Source organism: Lissotriton vulgaris, chromosome 1_1 (assembly GCF_964263255.1).
Source record: "Lissotriton vulgaris chromosome 1_1, aLisVul1.2, whole genome shotgun sequence".
In the NCBI taxonomy this organism is placed as follows: domain Eukaryota; kingdom Metazoa; phylum Chordata; class Amphibia; order Caudata; family Salamandridae; genus Lissotriton; species Lissotriton vulgaris.
The window spans coordinates 541,380,160-541,392,586 of NC_141685.1; the positions used below are offsets into that span (position 1 = coordinate 541,380,160).

General features: G+C 44.4%; 1 protein-coding gene across 2 annotated transcripts in view; it reads right to left on the minus strand.

The window, feature by feature from the left end:
- The window catches only part of MTF2 (metal response element binding transcription factor 2), a 471,832-nt gene extending 460,249 nt beyond the window's left edge, over nt 1-11,583 (minus strand). Inside the window, exons 1-2 of one of the 2 annotated variants that reach the window (XM_086953923.1) lie at nt 11,445-11,583; nt 9,093-9,174 (exon numbers count right to left, since the gene is read on the minus strand). The gene's annotated coding sequence lies outside the window, so the exon portion shown is untranslated. The remainder of the gene's footprint in view (nt 1-9,092; nt 9,175-11,444) is intronic. The other variant, XM_086953924.1, reaches the window with a different exon arrangement.
- Nucleotides 11,584-12,427: the final 844 nt, after the last annotated feature.

Sequence of the window (12,427 nt, forward strand, 5' to 3'; positions counted from 1 at the left end):
GGGCTGTTGCACACAGCTTCATCTGTCAATTGTTTCTATTGCGTTGATGCGCACTGCCTTTTCTGTGTGTTTCACGTTGAGCGCTGATGTACCCAGCATCACCGGTCATCTGGGTATTTTACTGTTTTTTTTTTACTGTTGCCCCACTTCTCCGTCGTCCTGCTCTGCCCCCCCCCCCCTTCCCTCCCCCCGCAGCTCCGTCGTCCTGCTCTGCCCCCCCCTTCCCTCCCCCCGCAGCTCCGTCGTCCTGCTCTGCCCCCCTTCCCTCCGCCCGCAGCTCCGTCGTCCTGCTCTGCCCCCCCCCCCTTCCCTCCCCCCGCAGCTCCGTCGTCCTGCTCTGCCCCCCGTCGTCCTGCTCTGCATCGAGGGTAGTGGTGGCCCATCTGTAATTGGACCCATCATGTCAATCAAGCCATGTGAATTTCACCTTGTGCTGATGCGCACCGCCTCATTTACCTCTTATTCCATTTGTGCTGATGCTCACAGTCTTGCTTCATAATTCCCTTGGTGCACAGAGTTTTGCTCTCAGTGATTTACCCTGCGCTGATGTGCACAGCCTTGCCCACGAAGCTCACATTGTGCACTGATGCCCACAGCCTCGTTGGGCTTTTGTTTGTTCAGCGCTGACGCATACAACTTTACCTGCTAATTGTCTCTGTACAACTTTGCCTGCGAATTAATTACGTGCGCCGAGGCGTACAGCCTTGCCTGCCTTCTCTGTATTTTGTGCTCAGCTAGGTATCAGTCATTTGCCGGTGTAGTTTCGGGGCTGTTGCACACAGCTTCATCTGTCAATTGTTTCTATTGCGTTGATGCGCACTGCCTTTTCTGTGTGTTTCACGTTGAGCGCTGATGTACCCAGCATCACCGGTCATCTGGGTATTTTACTGTTTTTTTTACTGTTGCCCCACTTCTGTGCTCAGAATTTTGTTCTGTTGATTTTACTGTTAAATTATTTCTGTGCTTAGCATATTGTGGTTACGTCTGTTTTACATAAGTAAGCTCGTGGGTCCCCTATAGTCCTAACAATGCAAAATGTACTTGCTCCCCTTTTCGTCCTAGGGCATATTTTAAAACTGCTCCTCTTGCACTCTAGCTAGCACCCACCCCAGCATATGATGGTGATGCAGTCCTTTTGGGACGCGTCCCAACCACTGGGCATGGACGTGTGGAGTGTCTCCTCGAATGTGATGCTGGCACAAATAGCAGGCTCACCTCTACTATGAGCGTTGCATCATAATTCAGGGGTTGAGAATCTTTTTTTCAATCTAGCAATAATCTGAATGCTATGTAATAACACATTTATTGCGCTATCAAGTACAACTTTCGGGATGGACTGGTTGCCATGCTACTCTTTTCTACAGTATGGTACAATGTGCCATTGTTATTTTTTTATTTTAAAATGCTACGCTTTGCGTATCGATACATCGTTATAGTTTTTACTTGTGTTGGCTTGGATGCTCTTTATATTTTTTTACTTCGTCCCACCTCAACAAGTATGTCCTTTTATTTTTTTTTTTTAAACACTGGCTTTATTAAATTGATTCAAATACACCTTCTAGTACAAGTTGTACCGACTGAGTTAAGTAATGTGTATGTAAGCTTAGAAGTAGTGTTCTGCTGTGTGACATATTTAGTTTGCTTGACGTCATACAGGTGACGTGCCGCTGTCTGCAGTGAGCGTTTCACCCACTGAGCTACTTCACCACACCTGGCACGTGTCACCAGCAGGTCACAAGACGACCCCTGCAGCAGGCACATCAACACTCTGAGCTGCTTCACGTTGTTTCAATCGTGGTACCAGAGCAAGTCCATTAACGCTGGACATACCTCCCCAGTACAGTGCCCGGAAGCTTACTGCAGCTAGACTAGATCTGTGCAACAGGCGTCTTAACCCTGTCATCTATCTACAAAGCAGTCTGTTGGTGACGAACACGAATGCGTTACTATAAGTTCCCCTTTGTTTTCAGATTATTTCTGCAGAGTTTATATAAAGTCAGACAATCAGGCGGCAATACTGTGGCTCATATAGGAATGCATTACAACCACTGCATTACAACCAGGGCTGCTTTATCCCTCCCTCTTTTTGGCTCACAACTACCTCACAACTTTACTCTCTATCTCACTCTCTCTCTATCTCACTAGCTCACTCTATTTCTATCTCAATCTCACTCTCACTACCTCAGTATATCACAACTCACTCCCTCAAAAATTCACTACATCACTCCCTCACTAACTCACTCTATCTCACTACCTCACAACTTCACTCTCTCTCTATCTCACTACCTCACTCTCTCTTTCTATCTCACTAAGTCACTTTCACTCTCTTTCACTACCTCACTCTCTCTCTATCTCACTACCTCACAAACTCACTCCCTGTTTCTATCTCACTACCTCAGAACATCCCTCTACCTCACTCTTTCACTACCTCAGTCTCTGTCTCTCACTACCTCACTCTATCTACCTCTCTCTCATTACATAACTCTCTCTACCTCACTACACCACTCTATCTCACTACCTCACTATCTCACAACTTCTCTCTCTCAAAACATCACTACCTCACTCTCTTACTACCTCACTCTCTTACTACCTCACCCTCTAGCTCACAACTTCACTCTCTCTCTAACTCACTACCTCAATCACTCTCTATCTCACTACCTCACTCTTTTTATCTCACTAACTCGCCATGAAACCCCTGGGTGTTGTGCGCTTAAAAAGTTTAGAATAACATAACTCACTTTCACTCTCTTTCACTACCTCTCTCTCTCTCACTACATCACTCTATGCTTATATCATTACCTCACAACATCCCTCTCCCTCCCTCACTCTTTCACTACCTCACTCTCTATCTACCTCACTCTCTCTCACTACCTCACTCTCTCTCTATTTCAATACCTCACTCTCTCTCTTTCACTACCTCACTCTCTCTCTGCTAATGCAATAGGTATCACATATGCAAAAAAAGCTAATGCCGATAGAAATGACAATGCCATTTATTTAGGGATACAAAAAAGATAAAAAAAATAATGAGCAATACCAATAGCTCTACCTATAATATTGCCGAGACCATTGCATTGTAAATGCTTGTTTATTTAAACAAGGAAGTTCTTTATTTCATTTGGAAGCGCCGAGGGGCGACCACCTGGACGGTGCTGTGCCACAGAATGAAAATCTTTAAACTGCTGATCACATACAAGTTAACAACGGTCCAATGCTTTAGGGAGAGTATTTACATCCAGCTTAATGTATTATTTTCACTTTAATCTGATCCTAAAGTTGAGCAGTAAGTCACTTGTCAGACTGGGGCACCCGTTACTCAGCTGAGAGATGCAATTAAGGAAGCCACCGAAACGAACAATAGCCGCTCGCTGCTTTCCAGGAGTGACTGCGTCTGTATCACGTGACCCGCGCCACGTTCACCCTCGCGTTGGTCCCGTATTATTGGCTTGTCAATCATAGCGCGGGAAGTGAAAACTTGTCTATGTGGTACTGCACGCAACAGTGCGCTGCCGTATTGCTTTTTTTCCCCCCAGAACAGAAACACGGGAGTGATGCTGCCCAATTTACAAGATAATTTCTATTCTATGTAATAAATAACAATGCAACAAAAATCGTGACTATCCTGTAGGCTCTTTTCTTCTTAGGTCCTTAGTTGTATATGTGTACGAAATGTGTGGCAGTGGGTAATGTTGAAAGGGAGCAACACAGACTGCCATATGAAGAGAATAAATCTGTACTAGGGTAGGACATTGTGGCAGTGGGGCCTTAGAGTCGTTCCGCGTAGGTTGGTCTAGTGCACTTTGGTTACACAGTGTGGTTACACAGTGCGGTGGAGGTTTGGATACAAGCCTTGGGAACGCTGTTTCCTGGTGGGAGCAGGGTCGGTGGGGTCGAGAGATGGAGTGTTGTTCATATGGGTTTGAAAAGAGTTTCAGTGGGTTAGCCTACTTGGATGTGGATGGGTCAATGCTGAAGAAGATGTTCTGGATGTAGATTTGTAGAGGGACCTAGAGAAGACACTAACAGAGGAAGGGTGTTATCACGAAAAGGAGATCCGAATACAGCAGCTGCAGAAAAATGAGCAACTGGGGCAAAGTGGGTCTGGGAGTGCCACTCCGAGGGTTCACATTGGGCAACCTAGTACAATCTGGTTGGTGTATGCTAAAAGACCTATGCTTAACCATCTAACAGATTGGCACAAAAGCAGTCAGGCTTAACTTAGAGGTAATGTGTAAAGTATAAGTGTAAAATAAAGCACACAAACAATAATAAAGTGAAATCACAACAGTAGAAAAATCCCACATTTTATAAAAAAATTAAAATGTAATACATTTTTTTACACCAAAGTGATGAAAATGCATTTAGCAGTACCAGAGATATACAACTTTAAAGATGTAGGTAAAAACAGTCCTTAAAAAGCACAAAGCGCAACCTGTGATTATCTGCTAGCACCGGACCGGAACAAATGGCCTTACATGGCTGCGGAGTATGTGATTAGATGAGCCTGGGGGAAGCTTTATACCATCATGCTGAGAAGGCCAGTATAAGGCCTCTGGGAACAGCATTCCAAGAGATTCTGGATGGGAGAGTCTGCATCAGGATAGTGCTATAGAGGTGTCTTAGAGTATTTGGATCTACGATTATCGAGAGGAAAAAGTCCATACAAGAAGAGTCCTGAAGGGTCCGAACAGGCTTGCCTAATAGAATTTTTATGTGGGTGAGATGGGGCTCAGGAGTTGAAGGTGGAGTTTCCAAGAGGGGTCCTGGATGTGAGTGAACAAGGTGTGGAGGATGCTTTACAGAGATGGTCTGAGTATGACAATCTAGTGGGGTCTAGATGGAATAGGTACTGCAAGTGCTGAAGGACATGAAAAGGAGCGCTGTGAGATCTGTACCTAGAGGATCTACAGAAGAGCCTTCCCTGAAATTTACAATGGATTGGAAAGTCTTTCAAACAGGATAGACAGTCTTGAAGGAGGGGGAACTGAAAGAGTGCTGAGGAGGGGGTAAGGTGTACACTGTGGAAAATGGAGGATGATTTGAGTGTAAGTGTCCATCTGTATGTAGACAATGCAATAACATACTTTTACATTTTTCTGTTGCAGTGGGGTATGGAAGGGACTTTGCAGAGGTCAACTTAAGGGGCAGTAGCGAGTAGATGTTTTAGGTCTTGTCTAATGGAGTCTGGATGAGCAGTTCAGAAGAGTTTAGAAGGAATAAGGCATGAGAAGGGTTTTTCAAAAACAGGGGAGAGGGCAAAAAAATTGGATATTACCAAGCGATCTGGATGATGCAGATGCGGTCATAGACTGAGAGCAAGTGAATAACCGGGGCTGGATGGGCCATTACAAAGGTATATCTGTACAGGGCACTGCAGAAGGGATATAAAGAATATGCAGAACAGTGCCTCAATGTACCAGATCGAAGCAAACACTAGGCAGGAAGGAAGGATGCTACACAGGACAAGAACGGGAGTTAAAAGATGTTATGCAAATGGGTCAGGTTAAGGCTCTAACATGGATGTGTCAATACGACTGCAGGTGAAGAGTTTGAACTAGCGTCTCTGGTGGAGAGGTGTGGCTCAATGGTTAGAGGCGGCAGACCCGAGTGCAGAGAACGGCCCGGGACCAGGGTTCGATCCCCGACGCGGCAGGGTCTTGGACCAGGATCAGCGGACTGATAATTCTCGCATCGGTGCCTACTCCGACCAGGGAGCACACTCGGCAACTCTGGGCATTAGCTTGCCTCATCTCCACAACGGCCCCACACAAACGCCGGGGATGCCTGGTTTCACCTTGGAGACCCCCAGGAGGGACTATCTCACAGGGAAAGCCAGGACGGGTTCCCCAGCGGTCTATAGCGCTACGAGACCTCCGGGTAGCAGTGCGCTTTACAAGACACAACAATTACAATTTAAACAGGGCAGATGAGTCTTTGGGCACTCAGTGTGAAGCTTACAGATAAAAAAAATGTGGCCGGGTCCAGTGGCTTAGTAGACTAATGCATCCACTGTAGAGGACTGTGTTCAACCTCATGGTCACAGGTTCGAATCCCAGCTGTCCACTCACCCTTCTGAGGTCAATAAGAGGAGTCTTATTGAGTTGGCTAACAATAAAAATCTGTTATTCAGCGCCAAGATACCCTTGGGTGAACGTGCACTTTACTAATACACGTTCTGTTATGTACGTGGCAATAGAGATGAGGGGATATTGAAAGGGTCTAGGGCATGGATACTCCCAAACATTTTGCCTGGGGCCACAAAGTATGGTCTTCAGTTTGCCAGAGGGCAGCACTGATGCCAGCTGGGTGGGAGTGAGGCTCTGCTAGAGGGGATGGGAGAGGCAGAGGCTGGCGAGGGGGGGAGCGAAGCAAGTACATGGTGTAGTCAGTGAGTCATGGAGCTATTTTGAGGTTTTACTTCCACACCGCCTTCTAAATTAAGCCCCTATTCTCTAAAAGAGTCATAGATTTGATAATACTGTGTTATGCTATATTTTAATGGCTATGCCTCTACCGCACCTTAAGCCTATTTGCTAGCACTACCATGGGAGAGTCAAGAGTAAACAAAAGTAGTAACTTCATTAATGATTGAAATGGAACAGAATTGCACACATTGAAACCAGAAACCTCGAATCAATCCCAGCTTCCCTATCTGGCCAAATTGTGTAATTATTGGAAATCGTTTTATTTCACTGTGCCTCATTTTTCTTCATTATCACATGAAAAACCACTGGTGTTTGATTTAACAAAATATAATGTTGGCCATGTAGAATAACACCCAGGCCACCCAGAGGGTTTGACATCACAACTGATTTGTCTTGAAGTTCACTATTGGCATTGTTGTAAGGGGTGGAGGATTAGGAATGAATGTTTCTTTGTTCATGTTTTAAAACCATCACCTTAAAAAAAATACTTCTCGATGCACTCACACAATCTGAGGTATTAAGGTGAAACCCTTCTGCATGTTGAATTTTGAAGTGAATTTAAAATTTTAAACGTTTGTTGCAAGATGTCTTAAAAAATTAAAGTGTTTCTAAAGTTACGTGATGCAGCATACTTTATTTGCTATTTGGCTTTTACTTCAGTTAGCTTGGAAATAAATGCTTCCCAGATTCATGGGAAGGAAAGGTTCCAACCATCTTGACCCCTGTACCTGGACTCTGTCTGCTGGGAGTCCCAAATAACCATTAATGAAAATGGGGCAACCCAAAAGGATACGGACCTGGGTATAATGCGATAAGAATAAACAGTGGTTCAGAACCTATTTCTTAATAAACTGATTCAATCAGTGCATATTCAAGCATTTATATGTTCATGGGCGTTCCTCACAAATACGCTCCAAACCATAAATGAACTGAGTTACTCTGAGCAAAAGAAATATCACTACAACAACAATATATCAAAAAAGAGAAAACAATATTTAATTCATTGTCTCTAATCACAAGGTTGATATTCCACAAAGTTTTGTTGTGTGCAGTGAATCAAGAAGGAAAGGAAATTCAAAGAAAATAGACAAAATATTCACATTGATTTTCTGTAATTACGGTCTTTAAATTTTCCGTAACAAAACAACCTGGCCCACATGAAAGTTAATAACACCTAATATCTGAATCAACTAAATACAGACAGTCATGTCAAATACGTGCACTTTTTTATATATAGCAGAGATGGGTCCAAGGTAGAGTTAGTATCGTCGACGTTTCGACTCGACTTAAGGTCATCTGGTGAGTTAAACCTGGACCGTGCGAGTCTTCATCAGGACAATCAATAGTGGGGCAACCAAGGGTTAAAGATGACCCCAAAGGTACAAGGCTACACAACGTATGCCTCCTAGTCAGCCGAGAGTTACTCCTTTTCAAAAAGATGATTCAATCATTCATCGAGATATGCTGATCGTGGTTCCAACCAGCCGTATTCTAATACTCGACTCCTTTTTCTGTCTCACTCAATGGGGAAACTTGATTCAGTAGCATCATTTCAACAATGCTCTTGTCCCGCAGAGATCAGGTATCGTTCTGCCGTAGTTGCAGACTTGGACAAAACTCCTAAGTTCCAAAGTGTACCGGCTGTTTACCGCGTTGCGGAACACTTTGAAAATTAGGAGTTTTGTCCAAGTCTGCAACTACGGCAGAACGCTACCTGATCTCTTCGGGACAGGAGCGTTGTTGAAAAGATGCTAATGGAGTTTCCCCATTGAGTGAGACGGGAAAAGGAGTCTATTTATATTAAAAAAGACGAAAGCTATCATGAATTCCAAAACACAGTAGTGATAAAAATTTATGTCAGCTCAATCCGCTCAAGTTCCTAAAGCTTTATAGCCCAAATAATGCTAGTACACGCACAGGGGGTTCAAAAGTCTCACTTGGCGGGTGTAGGTGACCTCCACTGCGATGACCTAGATCTGTGGCCCAGCCCAGCCACGTCCTGCCCCAAACTGTCCCGCCCTTGTCCCGGGCTTCTCCCGGCGCAACCAGCGCGCGATATCGCGACGTGGGCGTTGTGATCCTACTTCTGCGCCTCCTGGCGTGAGGAATGCGGGTAGCGGCGTCTTCCGCCGCAGGGGAGTCTGGGGATTGCAGTTCTCCAGTCCACGTCCACCTCCACACAGCGGCCTCTAAGGATTGAGGCTGCGGCGGCGGGAGGGAGACACAGGCAGCAACTTGGGCGGTCAGGGAGGGCGAGATGCAGTCAGCCACAGGTAAGCCCCCGATAAAAAAATGTCCCCCGCTCCACCGGCGTTGTGATGCTACTTATGCCCCTTCCTTGCGCGAGGAATGCGGGCGGCGGCGTCTTCCGCCGCAGGGGAGTCTGGGGATTGCAGTTCTCCAGTCCACATCCCCCTCCACACAGCGGCCGCTAAGGATTGAGGCTGCGGTGGCGGGAGGGAGGGAGACAAAAAGGCAGCAACTTGGGCGGTCGGGGAGGGCGAGATGCAGTCAGCCACAGGTAAGCCCCCGAGAAAGAATGTCCCAAACCTTTGACTACTATTCTACTACATTCTATCCCTACTCCAAACTCTACTGAACACACATGAAATCAAGGAGCACAAACCTAACTACTAACATATAAGATAAAAAAAAAATTGTACTCACCTACTAACTACTAATCTTGAGTTCCGGTGTAATGTGCTACTCGACGAAAAGCTCTTCAACGCCTCGTCAGGTGTGGTAAGCACTATATAAATAAATTTACAATTTACAGTTATGGAGCAGCAGTCATTAAAATGTGTTTACATATTAAATATTTATCTGTCGTCACATAGCCAATTCTGACACTCATCACAATGACACCACTTTACCTAGTGGTCTTGTCTTGTGACAATCTGCGCGTATGCTCACCTCCTCAAATACGGTTTCTCCTTTCATTATACATGTCCAACTTATCACTCCATAAACCTTCCCATCTTAATCTATGAGCACCCATGCTTCCCTTTTTCCCAATTCTTAATACTGTCCTTCCTTGATCCATGTAACCCAGCCTCCTTGTACAGTAATTGTATTTATATATAGCTTACCACTCGACGACAAATAAAAGCGCATTACGGTGGGCAGCACCCAGCTCTGAAGCCTTAGGTTTGAGGTTTTGTTTTTTAGTTATTGCGATTAGTCTAGTGCTTTTAAGGAAACCATTCCAAGCATGTACTACAGTTTATATGTGGTACGTTACAATAATGGACGCTACATGTGGTCTTTAGAGGTAGGGGGCTTTGTGCATTCATTCAATGGTTGACCACATTAATAGATGAGTTACAGGAGATTAAGGATTGTTAGATTACAGGGGTATTATCTTAGAAGGAGAAGTTGTGATCTTTGAAGTGAGGTGAGGGCAATTTGCAGAAATACAATAATATGGATAAGGCAAATATACATGTGATGTAGAGTAGGCGGTGTTCAGAGAGTAGGCATGCAGATAATGTAAAGGAAGGCGAGAGGCACTTGAAAGAAAAAAGGCGGCAGCAATTGAAAGTTTTAAGTCAAGGTCTGTTTTTTATGAAGGATCTTTAGGAATACTGTAAAGTCTTTTTGAGTTTGCATGCAAACCTGTAAAAAGAAACAACTGTATTTGCATGCAAGATAGGGATTAGAACTAGGCAAACAGTCTGTCTGCTGCTAGGCCACTGCAAGGCTACCTCTTCAGCCAGGGCAACTGATGCCATCAGTGGTTGAGTGTGAAGTAATGGCAGACCACATATATAGGAAAATATTGAGAGCTTTAGGCTGTGCTCAAAAGAAGCTGTAACCTCATGATCATATTAGTATACTAAATACAAACAAGGTAAACAAATGCAACACCGAGATGAGATTCTGAACATACTGGAATTAATGTTACAAGATATTTACCCTCAAAGTATGGGTCAAAATAATAATTAATAAAAAAAAAAGCGGGGTGAATTATGGAAGCCCATGCTTTGGCACGACACAGGGTGGAGAAAGGACAGCCTCACCATTGAGTGGAAGTGTATGAACTGCATTCCTGTGGCTTGAAGGTTGAGACTAGATGAGGGAAAATGGAGGGGGGTGGGGTGGGGGGAGTCCTCTTACAAATGTGAGGGCCTTGTAAAAGAAGGGCTACTGATTACTGGTTTCCCAGAGCACTGCATTGTTTGAATATGGCAAGTTTGAGGGGAGGGACTGCAGTTTCCTTATGTAAGGTGCAGAACTTTTTACACAGGGCCTTTCCTTTTGTGTCTTCGATTACTACTCCTGAGTTTGAATGACAGTCCAGTGCAGGATCTTATACTTCGCTGTCTCTATATTGTTGGGGCTCCAGACTGGAGAAAGTCCCACTGGTACCCGCTGAGAGGAGCATCACTCCACAAAAAGGCTATGTCTGGGAATGATCCTAAGGAGTAAGGACAGACATGAATTGCTGTCAATAAAGTGGCATCCCTTAGTTTTCATTTGTTAACTGTGCCGAAAGAAATGTTTTTGACTTGTGACAAGTCCAGGAACACGGTTTATGACAACTACTATGTTTACCAAATGTAAAGCTGTCTTTAGTGATTGCCCATGCACTACGATGTAAATCTTGTGACTATACCTTCCCTGTTTTTTCTACATATCCTATCCTTGCCATTCAGATGGTCACAACCCCTCATCACCACTCCGCAGAGCATGCAGACCTTGTAAGACAGGATGCTTCATTCCATTCATATAGCTCCAATGTAACTCTACCAGTCTAATACCCATATTCCAAACATCTCTCCCAGCAGCCCCCAAGCCATTGCATGCGCAACCTAGGAAAGCACTTCCATTTGATTATTTATCCCCCTGTATCTCTCTCTTCCCTATCACCTTCAGCCTTGATCTCCCTTGTTCCACTTCATATAATCTAGTTCCTCCTCTCCCGCCCGGGTACACTATCCTTCTCCACCCGTTTTTCATTCTGGTTTCAGCCAGCCAGTATTCCCCTTTCCTTTAACCCAATTGAATCCCTTCTCTTGCCTCATTCAGCTTCCTCGTGAGAACAAGGCACACGCGGTAACGGGGTATCGGTGAAGGCCTCCAATACATACATCAGCCGCCCCGCGCTCCCAGACCAGTGTCCCCAGGACGGAAGTTTAAAACAAGCACAATGTATCTTGAAATACATAAAATAGGCGCAAGTCCCAACAAAACAAGACCGAAACAAGTTTCTTCCCACACAACGATATCAGTCGGCTACATTACCGAAACACAAAGACATAGTTTAGTCTTAGCGAAATAAGAGTCAGGCGAATGTTATGTTATCATCATTTATCTAGCGCATTACGCAGAAACACTAAGGCACGTTTTGGAAATGTTTACAAAACAAAAAAACATTAAACTGCTCTTGCGGCAGAATGCCAGAAAAAGGTAAGGTAGCTCACAGAGTTAAAGTGCAAAAATGCGGGTGATCAGAACGCCAGTTCACAAATTCAAATCTTGTCACATGTGACTAATATACAAATGTAATGGCATTTACTTTAATAACATAGAAAAGAAGAAAGGCGTAATTGTCCGTAAACTGAGCCATTGTACGACCTTGTGACAAGGCAATTGCTTGGATATGCATTAATTATTTAGATCTAATAATTTAGATTCCATTTTTTTTAAATGTACTCCTGCGACAGTATTAGCTTTAATTAACATTTCAAATACAACGATCATCGTGGGTCCTCAAAACAAACTCACATTTATTTTTATGTTTCTTACACCGACTCAATTCTTCGCCGGCCACCGTACTAGAAAGTCAGAGATTAGTCCTCTTTCTATGTTGATGGTTCCAAGTAATCTGCGCTCGCAGCAGACGAGTTGGAGTCCTAGGGCCAGATGTAGGAAGTATTATACTGGTCACCCTTTGCGACGGCTAACAGGCATTTTGCTATTACAGAAAGCAAAATGCCACTCGATAACTCATTATTAGGAAGGGGCGTGTTTAGGGTGTTCGTTCCGAATATGAATAGCAC